This window comes from Zalophus californianus, chromosome 2 (assembly GCF_009762305.2).
Source record: "Zalophus californianus isolate mZalCal1 chromosome 2, mZalCal1.pri.v2, whole genome shotgun sequence".
In the NCBI taxonomy this organism is placed as follows: Eukaryota; Metazoa; Chordata; class Mammalia; order Carnivora; family Otariidae; genus Zalophus; species Zalophus californianus.
In genome coordinates this window covers 10,813,615-10,820,921 of record NC_045596.1, presented here as the reverse complement: position 1 = coordinate 10,820,921, position 7,307 = coordinate 10,813,615, and the positions used below count along the sequence as shown (strand labels likewise).

The 7,307-nt window shown below is 42.0% G+C and overlaps 1 non-coding gene across 1 annotated transcript; it reads right to left on the bottom strand.

Annotated features, from left to right (window-relative positions):
- Window positions 1-244: 244 nt before the first annotated feature.
- LOC113926034 lies at window positions 245-351 on the bottom strand. The gene has a single exon (XR_003521121.1). It is a non-coding gene; the product is annotated as a U6 spliceosomal RNA (small nuclear RNA).
- Window positions 352-7,307: the final 6,956 nt, after the last annotated feature.

The window sequence follows — 7,307 nt, the reverse complement described above, 5'->3', positions numbered from 1 at the left end:
GGGGCCAAGAGTTGAGGGGACATTTCCCCTCCTATCCCAGCTCCCCACCTGATATAGAGCATCCCCCCCCTCTCTCCCCACTCTCAGCCCAGAATACTGACCTCTGCAGGACCCGTGTGGTAAAGGTCTCTGTGTTGAGTCCTGAGGGCAGAGAAGATGGGAGTATTTCAGGGGAGGAGGATGCCTTCCTCTCATTCCACTGCCTTTAGCATTTTATTTATTTATTTTTTATTTATTTATTTATTTATTTATGGAATGCTTCACGAATTTGCGTGTCATCCTTGCTCAGGGGCCATGCTAATCTTCTCTGTATCATTCCAATTTTAGTATATGTGCTGCCGAAGCAAGCACTGCCTTTAGCATTTTAATAAATAGGAATATCTGTTCAAAAACCTGTACATAACAGGATAAACTTATTCTTTCTGCATCTCAAACAAACCTCATGGGTCATGCAGCAGCCAATCATTTTGGGAAGATTAATGGCAACAGCTGAGACTGTACTGGGCATTTTTTGCTACATTGTGTAATTTTAGTCCTTGCAATAACATGTGAGAGTATCATAGTAATTTAATTTTATAGATTAGAAAACGGACCTTCAAAATGTTAAGTAACTTTTCTAGGATCAACCAGCTTGTATGTGCAGAGGTGGGATTTAAATTCAAGTTAAGACCATGTTTACAATGAAACATATAAGCATAATTCTTGCTTGTGAAGGGCATCATAATTCTCATTACCCTCTCTTTAAGTGAACTCCACTCTATGTGTCTAGGCCAACCACACCAAATTTTAGTCTACCTGTGAAAGGTACTATATTTGAATTCCCAAGAATATTACAAAGCTCTCCAGGGGATACTGAGATTTCCCCTTGTATACACCTGCACATTCTGTACCTCACTGGGGATTAAATAGTTTGCTGGTCTAATTTAATTGATGTTGGGATAAAGAATGTAAGAGCGATTATGTTGCCACATGAAAGACTATGACACCTGAGTGGGACTCTCTAGGTGGGCATTGGAGACCAGAGAGACTTGGTGAGATACCTAGAAGGAAGTGTGAAGTTCGGCAGCAGTTGGAAACAGTGCCAGAAGGCACCTTCACATTGAAATGATTGATTTCCTCGCTCATCTGCTTCCTCCTACACTGTAAGCTCCGTGGAGGCAGGGGCCATGTCTTCCTCGACTGGATGCATCATTTCTAGCAGTGCCCAATACAGAGTGTCTTTATTACACAGCTTGAGACAACTAGTGACTTCTCCGTAGGAAGGAGATGCGCCAAGAACAGAGCGGCAGTCCTCATAGGCAGGGCAGGTGCATCATAATATGAGGATCCTGTGGGATCCACCCCTGCCTCGCTATATAGCCTCATTCACAACACTCACCCTCACTCACTGTGCATGCCCCCCACCCCACTGACCTTCTGCTAGTTTCTGGAATATGCCAACCCCCCTCTGCCTTAGGGTCTTAAGGTGCTGTAGCCTGTCTGAGATGATCTTGTCCACATTCCATTCTAAGACTCCCTCTTCTTCGGTCTCAAAACATACCCTCTCTGGGGCGCCTGGGTGGTTCAGTCGTTCAGCGTCTGCCTTTGGCTCGGTTCATGATCCCGGGGTCCTGGGAATGAGCCCCGCATCGGGCTCCCCGCTCTGCGGGAAGCCTGCTTCTCCCTCTCCCACTCCCCCTGCTTGTGTTCCTGCTCTTGCTCTCTCTCTCTCTCTCTGTCAAATAAATAAAATATTTAAAAAAATACCCTCTCTGACCCAGTTTTTGTTCTGCCCTCCTTTTATGAGCTCTCAGAGAACATTTTTTTCACAGTATTTACACAATTGTAAGCTTAATATTTACTTAGTAGACCTTGCTTGTTACCTGTTTCTTGCACTAGACTGACATCTCCATGACAACAGGAGACTGTCTACTTAGTAACAGCATTCTTAGTGTTTGTCAGGATGTCAAAGACAGAGTAGGTACTCATTGCTTGCTGAATAGTTGATTTTCAACAAGCTATGTGCCAGCAATTATGATGCCCAATGAGATAAGTAAATGTCACTGTATTTATGCTCTTTATGATCAAATAAAGAATATAAAAAACACTGGGGGGGGGGCGTGCGCCTGGGTGGCTCAGTCGGTTAAGCATCTGCCTTTGGCTCAGGTCATGATCCCAGGGTCCTGGGATGGAACCCCAACATCTGGCTCCCTGTTCAGCGGGGAGCTTGCTTCTCCCTCTGCCTCTGTCCCTCCCCTTCCATTTGTGTGCACGTGTGCTCTCTCTCTCTCCCAAATAATAAATAAATTTTTAAAAATAAATAAATAAGTAAAAACACTGGGAATTGAGTAGTGTAGAGAACAGAGGGTTTGGTAGTAGTGTGCACTAGACACTGTATTAAGAGGGATAGGCATGTTTTTTATTTAATCAAAAATTTAATATGGTCATGTTCCAATTTATGTGAGAGCTAATATGTGAGTAAAGAACATTGCTGTGTTGACAGTATTAGATATTCCTACATGGAATGTACCAAAGCAATAGACTTATAAATGGCAGAAAAATCTAATTCTGAGAATTATAGCCAAAATAGTGGATGCACAGGTTAGAGGTGTTTATTCATAATGATGATGATGTGTGCACATATTATGTTTTATAATTCACACAATACTTTCTCAGTTAGTCATCAATTCTCTTGATCCTAAGGCTGTTAAGCCATGACACATGCCTCTTGAGAGTGCAGATCTGTTGGTGCTCAGCAACAGGAGCTGTTTCTGTGAGGGTTGGGATTCTGCAAAGGGGGTTGACTGGACCATTTCACCCATACATGTTCATAAAAGATCTTAAAATTTTGATTTTTTAATGTTATCTATAAATAGAGAGCACTCTGTGTGTTTGTGTGTATTTTTCATAATCCAGTTTGACATTTTTTTTATCTTTTAGTATCCTGGAATCCTTAAAATTGGGGAAAGCCTATGTCATTGAAAGGCCCTGTGTCCACAGTCCCCTATAAATTGAATAGAAAGGACACATTCAACAGGCTCAAGAACCAGCAAGGCTCAGACTTCTCCTTCCTCTGGCCCCCAGACTCCCTGGGAGCATGAGTGTCATGCTCATTTTCAAATTTCAGTGCCATGATTCTCAGTTGTGTGAATACTGGTGAGTCATGTCACCTCTCTGGGTCTTAGTTTCTTCATCTATTAAGTGACAATGCAAATTTCAGTCCACAATCCCTATTCCACAATTCTGAAATCCAGAAAAAGTCCTAAAATATGAAAAAAAAATTTTCCCATAAGTTTGGGACAAAAGTTCTTTCTGGCAGCAAAACTTTTCTGAATTGACATGCAACTATTTAAGTAATCATTTGTCACACTTTGTCTCAATATTCACAATGTGAGAGCAGAAATGGTAAAGTTTCTTTTTAGATTTTATTTATTTATTTGAGAGACAGAATGAGAGAGAGAGCACATGGGGGGAGGGGCAGAGGGAGAAGCAGACTCCCTGCTGAGCAGGGAGTCCGATGTGGGACTTGATCCTGGGACTCCAGGATCATGACCTGAGCCCAAGGCAGTCGCTTAACCAACTGAGCTACCCAGGTGTCCCGTGAGAGCAGAAATGTTAATGTAATTATGCTGGAGATATTTTATAGTATACAACAGACATACTATGCTTTTATAGAGCCATAAACTTCTACAAGCTCCAGGAGCTTCATGTGAGGGGCTGGAACCCTGTTCTTCATGGTGTGCTGCTGGGGTTTGAAAAAGGTAGGATCCTTGGCTCATAGCAAGAGCTCAACAAAGGGTAGTCCTATTTACAAGGTATTCTTTTGGCTCTCCCCCATTAAACATTAGCACCCCTGCCCCTTCACCGGCCATCTGGTTGGTAAACATTGGGCTTTGGATCATTCTATCTGTGACTGAGTATAATATCAGCAATTGGTTGTTTAAGAGAGAGATGAAGGAATTGGAAGAAGGGAAGGAAGAGGAAAGAAAAGAAGAAGAGGAGGAGAAGTAAAAATAGAAAAAAGAAAACAAATCAAGGAGAGAACAAAAGAATCAAGGATATAAGAATGGAACAAGCCTGTTGCCCTAGCAATGGGGTTTATACTCATCACCCCTGTAAAACTGTTCTCTCGAGTCTCTGTTGATACCCATGTTGACAAACTCAATGGCAAAGTGCTTAAGAGGAGTCCCTAGAGTCAGACTGCCTGTTTGACGCCAAACAGCTGGGTGATTGTGATAGACAGACCCTAAATGACACCCCCCTATAATCTCTCCCCCTTGGCTGCAGGTGGAACCTGTGACTTGCTTCTAATCAATGAAATATGACTAAAGTTATGGGTGGTCATGATTGCATTACATTACATAAGACTATGTCTTGCTAGAAGACTCATTCTAGAGATTCTTCTTGCAGACTACATGAGGTAAACGGCTACACTGAGGAAAGTCACATGGTAAAGAACTGGAGGTAGCCTCTGGAAATTGCATGAAGCCTCTTGCCAACAGCCAGCAAAGAACTGAGTGAGCTTGGGAGCAGAATCTTCCCTCTTTGAGCCTACAGATAACACAGCCCAGCCAAAATTTGGTTGCAACTTTGTGAAGTTCTAAGCAAAGGACCCAAGCAAGCTGTGGCTGGACTTCTTACCCACAAAACTGAGATAATAAATACGTGGGTTTTTTTTGTTTGTTTGTTTTGTTTTGTTTGTTTGTTTTGAGCTGCTACATTTGTAGTATTATCATTATACAGCATAGGAAACTAATACAGTGACTTTGGGAGCCAACATTTCTATGCCTTGGCTCCCTGTGCCACAAAATAGAAATGACAGTAGTATTCATCCTGGGGTATTGCTGTGAACAATGCAATAATAACATATGGAACACAAGATAGTACCGGCACATAAAGAGTTATATAAGCTTAGCTATTATAATTACACATGACCTATCACCTTGACATGGTTTAACATCTCAAAAATATTTGCTTCTTTGGCCTTTAGAAAATCTTGTCCTCTTGGTTTTCCTCTTATTTTTGCTCATATTTCTCAGTCTCATTCACAAACTTCTCTTTAGTCCTTCCGTCAGGATCCCGCCTTCTTGTCTGCTCACCCTTAGCGTCTCCCTGACTGCTCCAGGGAAGAATTCCTTTCTCTTGTCCATAGTATACTAAGCACTTCTAAAGGATTAGCTCCCTGCAGACCTTGATTGAGTGGTTTTTGTTGAAAAGGAATGAGAAATTCTAAAAACAAAGGGATGAATTCAAGTAAAAATAGTATTTTAGGCCCCTGGGTGTACCTACGACATTGTGTCAGGTGCTTTCACATTGTATAATTAATCTATACAGCTGTCCCCAGAGATCAGCATTATTTGCACCAAGGAAAGAGAAAAAGGGAGGCTCAGAGAAGTGAATGGCAGTGTGAGCAAAGAAAAGAGCATTAGCTTTGGAGATAAATCTGGGTTCAAAGTCAGCCTCTGTCTCTTGATAGCTGTCTGACCCTAAACAAATTGTTGAACCTTTCTGAGCAAAATGGTGGTAGTAATATTCATATGGATGATAGGTAGATAAAAAGATAAGGTTCAGATAAATAGGTGATAGCTGAAAATTCACTGGAAGAAAGATGACTAAGTCTTCATGAAATATATAAGGTGATACTTCATGATTCTTGATGATCTTCAGGAGAATGTCATGACTGAGTTGAAGTTTTTTAAGTTCTCACTGGTTAATGGAGAGGGATACAGGGCTTAGGAAAAACACCTGTGTTCCAGATGGCCTCAAGGTCTAGTGTTGCTTATTTCATGCATTGAGATTGTGATTAAAAACTCTAAGTGCATTTTGAAAGCATCCTTAAAGCCTTAAGGTGTGTTTGGATCCACGTGTCTACCTCAACACTGGAGACCACCATTGCTTCTATTGCCACAGTGTTTCATGCCTTGCCATAGAAATCCATTTATTCTAGGATTCAGGAACCTCTGCCTTGATGGGAAGTTAAAGGACTCTGCAATAAGTTGGGGTCTGAGACATCCATAGACAGAACTTATCCTAAAGGAATAGGGAGCCAGAATTTTAAAGTAGAAGGAGGTGAATGGACAAAGAAGGATGGGGGAGTCACAGGATTCTTATCCACCCCCATTGGCCTTCTACCTGCCCCCCACCATGCCCACATTCCAGAGACTTTGGATGTGAGAAGAAGAGGTCTTAGAAACAAAAGACCTCTCACTAAAATCTCTGTAATTCCTAGAGAGGAAAGACATCCTGTTTCACTTCACTGTGAGGGTGAGGGGCCCAGGAGTTTGGTCTAAGGGAAAATGTTTTTTACTATCTCTGATCATGACAAAGCACAGAACTGGGAGAGAAGAGGATCTCAAGCACCCTTGAAAGGCATGCTGAGGCAGCCATGAGGAATGTGAAGATAACTGTACTCTAAGCAATTCTCCTGGTAAAAGTGAAGGTAACAAAATTTTGTTTTCTATCTATAGAAATTGTGTGTCTCTATAACCATTTTTATGTCTAGAAATTTTGGATTTCAGTAACCATTAAAAAAAATCTCTGAGTTAGAGAAATCCTCAAAACACACTGATATGTGAACCACCGGACCATTTCCAGATAGGACTGCAATTATATTAGTCAGTAAAGTAGGAACCATGTAGTGATGGCTGCTCATTTTGCAAAATGGCTGGGTAAGACAAGCTGTATGCAGCTGAGTCATGAGTCAGGGAAACACCCTAATGAGGGGAAGGTAGTGACTCCGAAAGCAAGCATTGGGAAAAGCCTAGTTTTGGCTACCAGATAGCACCTTCGGGAGATTGAATGTTGCTTTTTCATGAATCTGGGTGTCTGGCCCTTTATGGAAATCCCTTGCCAACAGGAGCTCTTTTCCTGAAGTTAGGCCAGATCTCATCATCCCAGGCCTGATTCCTACTTTTTTATTTCTTTCTATTACCAGATTTGACCCTCAGTTCTCATCCATGACTCCAACTTCTATCTTCTGCCCTAGATTCTTTGCACTTCATGCCCAGACACCTAGAATTTGGCTTTCCCTCAATGCTTGGCCCTAACCCTGATTCCTAGACGGTGTTTCATTTGACTGTGGCTCAGTTGGAATGGTGACCTCTGAACTACCTTTTAGTCTTTCTGTTCTCCATGTAGAAGCTCTTGGCTTATGTACACACGCGCAGTCCCAAGGTCAGCACCGAAACAGGGCTAAGAGACTATCCCTCCTCCCCTACCTTTCTCTTAAGATGTCTCTGTGTTTTTCTTGTCCATTGAGGCTAATAACAAATAGTCTGTTAACCTAAGTGTACAACATATGTACAAATAGTGGTGAAGGGGCAGGGTGA